Raw genomic sequence first — 5,000 nt, forward strand, 5'->3', positions numbered from 1 at the left:
TTTTTTTTTTTTTAAAATTTTTTATTTTTTTCTAATCTTTTTTTTTTTCCCAATCTATCTTATCATCTTCTTTTCCTTTTTTCCTATCTTTTACAACACCCCACCAACAACACACCCACACACACACACACAAAAATATCTATATATATATATATATATATATATATATAAATATTATTATATTATATAAAATATATATATATAATAATTTTATATATATATTATATAATTTAATAATTTTATATAATATTATTATAATATATCACTATTATAACCCCACAACCACACACACCACACACAACACAAACCCAACACACCAAACACCACACACAATTATCCACAACAACACAACACACACCGCACACACACCACACACACCACAAACACACACACACCGCACACACACACTCACACACACACAAACACACAACACACACACACACACACACACACACACACAAACAGTGTTGTGTGTGTGTTATATATAATATATATATATATATATTATAATAATATATATATATATATATGGGGTTGTGTGGTGTGTGTGTGTGTGTGTGTGTGTGTTGGGTGTGTGTGTGTGTGTGTGTGGGTGGTGTGTGGTGTGTGTGTGTGTGTGTTGTGTGTGTGTATGTGTGTGTGTGTGTTGTACGTATCATATATTAATAAAACAAAAAAAAATAAATAAAAAATAAAAAATAAAAAAATAAATATATTAAATATCTATATATATATATATATAATATATATATATATAATATGTGTTGGTGTTTTGGGTGTGTTTTTTTGTGTGTGTGTGTGTGTGTGTGTGTGTGTAGGGACATAATATATTTATTTTAATATATATATCAATATATAGATCAAATTCTGTAGATATAATATTTATATATAATAATATATTAAAATAATATTATATATTATTATATAAATTATATTTTAATATAGATGTTGTATCATCCCTAATCTATATCTATATCGTCTTTTATTATCTATCTATCATCTATCTATACACACACACCCCACACACACACACACACAATATTATAATTTATATATACATATATATATAACAATATATTATATATATTATATATATATTATATATATATATATATATATATATATATAAAAATTATATGTATATAAAACACACAAAACCACAACACACACACACACACACACACACACAAAAATATATATATATATATATATATATATATATATATATATAAATTAATTATATATATTTATGCATATATATATAATATTAATAATATATATATAATATATATATTTATATTTATAAAACACATGCACACACATACCACACACACACCCACACAAAAACACACCACAACACACACACATAATTTTTTGAATAAATTTTATAATATATATTTTAAAAAAATTTAATAATCCACAAAACAAGATTAAACCAATAATCATACCCCAACCCACCACACACACACTATAATGTTATAATTATATATATATATAATATATATATATATAATATAAATAATAATATATTTAAAACCACACACAAAAACCAAACACCACACACACACACCAAACACACACCAGACAAACACACACCCACACACACGCACACACACGCCACACAAAACACACACACAACCAGCAACACACGCACACACACACACAACACACAAAAACAAACAAACAAACAAACACAACACCACACACACAATATATTATATATAATATATATAATATATATAATATATATATACAAATTAATATATAAATATATTTTAAAAAGTATTATATAATATAATATATATATATTAATAAAATTTTAAAATAATATATATAATTTAAAACAGGTACAATATAGAAACATATTATCATACATATATCATAAACATATATTATTATATATATATATATTATATATATAAAAATTAAATATTATATATATAAATATTTTTACACACACACACACAAAAGCAAACAAAACAGACACACACCCACACCACACGCACGCGCATACAATATGTATATGATAGATAAAAAATAAATAAAAAGAATAAATAAATTTAATATATATATAATATAATATATATATATATATATATATATTTTTTTTTTTTTTTTTTTTTTTTTTTTTTTTTTTTTTTTTTTAAGTGCTCTGTCCTACAAAGACGTTTGGCGATCATGGATTTCCATGATTTTCTTGGAAATTTTAGAGGGGTGGGGTTCCCGTTGCCTTCCGCCCGGTTTTTTTATCAAGTCACCATCTCTATTTACCGGTTCTGGGCCCGGCACTGACTTGGGCTGGTTTGGGCCACCCAGCAGCAAGTCAGGCAATCGAGGTGAAGTTCCTTTGCCCATGGGAACAACGCGCCGGCCGGTGACTCGAACCCTCGAACTCAGATTGCCGTCGTGACAGTCTTAAGTCCGATGCTCTAACCACTCGGCCACCGCAGCCTATATATGTATATAATATATATATATATATATATATATATATATATATATATATATATATGTATATATATACGTATATATACATATATATATATTAAAACGTATATTTATGCATATATACAAAATATATATATATATATAATATATAATATATATATATATATATATATATATACACACAACACACACATATGTGTGTGTGCGTGTGTGTTTGCGAGTGTGTGTTTGTGTGTGTGTAGGTGTCTGTGAGTGTGTGTGTGTGTGTGTGTGTGTTGTTGTGTTTTGGGTGTTTTGGGGTGTGTGTGTGTGTATGTATCATCATCAATAACGGTATGCTTATGTTTGAGCAGCCGTGGACCTTCCCCCATCCTTCGCCACTTACTCGATTTTCCCCCTTTTTCTTTCCACTTGTAACATCGACAGCCCGCAAATATCTTTGATGTTGTCGCTCAGTCTTGTCTTCGGTTTGCCTCTTCCTCTGATTCCTATCACCATCCCTGTCAGCAAGTTTTTCTCAATACTTTTACTTCTCATCACATGACCAATAAACTTGAATTTCCTTTTTGTTCAAGATGTCCAACAGCCGGTCTTTAAAATTTATTTTACTCAGCACTTCATCATTCGTTTCTTCTCTGTCCAGTTAATACGAGTACTCGTCTGTAACACCACATTTCAAAAATATTGATCTTTTCTTGTCTATCTTCTTCAGCCCCCAAACACTCAGAACCATATGATGCAATTTGGGGAAAACTAATGAGTTCAATAACCCAGCTTTGTCCGTAAGGTATTGCTTCGGCTTTCCAGATGTTATTGAGAGCAACTGTAGCTTTTTTTGGGCAATGGAAATTTCTTCTTTTTCTCTTGGTGAATCATCATATGGATTAGTTAAAACAGCTCCAAGATAAGTGAACTCTTCACATTTTCCACAACCATTCCTTGATTGTAACATTTTTCATCATTGTTCATTGCCGGTTATCTTTGAATCTTCATGATCTTAGTTTTTTTGGCATTAAGAAACATGCCACCCCTTTTCGCTTGCTTCTCTAACTTTATCTAGTAGTTGTTGTAGTTCAGTGATACTGCTGGCAATTAAAAACTATATCATCGGCGAAACCTTAGATGTGATATTTTGTGTCCTCCAACATCTACAGTTCCTCAAAATTCTCTAGAGCACCTTCAAAATTGTTTCAGAATATATGTTAAAGAGGTGCGGAGACAGAATGCAACCCTTTTCGCATCCTTGTTTGACTTCGAACCATTCTGTTAACCATAAGTGGTTTCTACAGTTGCTTGTTGTTGGTCATACATGGCTTTTATTAGTTGGATGATGTTTTTTTGGAAACTTCATCGTTCATGTTATTCAGAGGATATCGGATCAACAGTATCAAAAGCTTCAAGTAATCGATGAAACACAGGTATAGGTCTTTCTGATTTTCTCTGTTTTTCTCTCTGATCCATTTCTGATTTAGAGTCTGGTTTCTGGTACCTTTCCGGGGAAAAAACCCTGCTTGTTCGTCTGAAATTTTCTTTTTCTTAACTTCAACTTCATTCTTTCAGCAATAATTTTCAACAAAATCTTGTGCTGTAACTTATTAATGCAATTGTCCTGTTATTGTTGCATTGGAGTCACCTTTTTTAGGTATGGGAGCAAAGACTGATTTTACCCAGTCTTCTGGCCATCTTCTTTCATTCCATATTTTTGTACAGAGTTTGTAGAAGAAGTATTCAACACCCTCGTCAGCATTCCTGATTAGCTTCGCTGTTATTTCATCTATTCCCGGGCTCTTGTTATTCTTTAATTCCTTTATGGCTTTATACTTCGTCTAGCAGTGGCGGTGGTTCATTTTCGCTGTCATTGAGTCTAATTAATGTTGTTGTTAGATCTTTATCTTTTTGTATAGGTTGGAACAATATTGATTCCATCTTTTTTTGACTTCTTTTCCATCACATAAAACAGTCCATCTTCAGTTTTGATAGTGTCCATTGTAGGTTCAAATTTTCGTGTATGTTTCGTACCCCTTTGGTAGAGTTCTTTAGTGTCTTTTTGATAGAACAGTTTTCAATTCCTGGCAATGTTCATTTAATATTTTTCCTTATCTTGTCGAAATAATCTTTGAATTTTGTATTTTGTTTTTTGTAAATTACTTCTTCAACCTGATTATGATACCCTTTGTTTTTGGGGCATCTTCTCGTTAAAATTTCACTTAGTGTTTTTCAGATATCCGGGGGGAATTTGTCTTTTTCTTTTGGCGATAGTTTCTTTAAGCAGCGCTCAGCAAGAGTTTTTTTCCCTTTTCTTCCCACAACTCTTTTGGTGTTTATCATCTTCACATTGATTGAGACTTCAAATTTGTTTGACACTGTAATTCTGTAATTATTATCAAGAGTTTTGCAGTCGAGCTTTAGGGGTGGTGTTGGACGCTCCATCTTTTTGAGTCTTATATTGAAAGTCGATAGTTAGTATTTGGTGGTCTCTGTTGCAGTCGGCACCAGGTCTTGTCTTGGCTTTTTTTATGCAACTTTTCCATTTTGGTTCAGCACAATGTAGT

At 30.8% G+C, this 5,000-nt stretch overlaps 1 protein-coding gene across 1 annotated transcript in view; it reads right to left on the reverse strand.

The window, feature by feature from the left end:
• Positions 1 to 5,000, reverse strand: part of LOC119575600 (tachykinin-like peptides receptor 99D) — a gene marked incomplete in the record, with an annotated part of 81,755 nt that overhangs the window by 9,766 nt on the left and 66,989 nt on the right.

Source organism: Penaeus monodon, chromosome 7 (genome assembly GCF_015228065.2).
Source record: "Penaeus monodon isolate SGIC_2016 chromosome 7, NSTDA_Pmon_1, whole genome shotgun sequence".
In the NCBI taxonomy this organism is placed as follows: Eukaryota; Metazoa; Arthropoda; class Malacostraca; order Decapoda; family Penaeidae; genus Penaeus; species Penaeus monodon.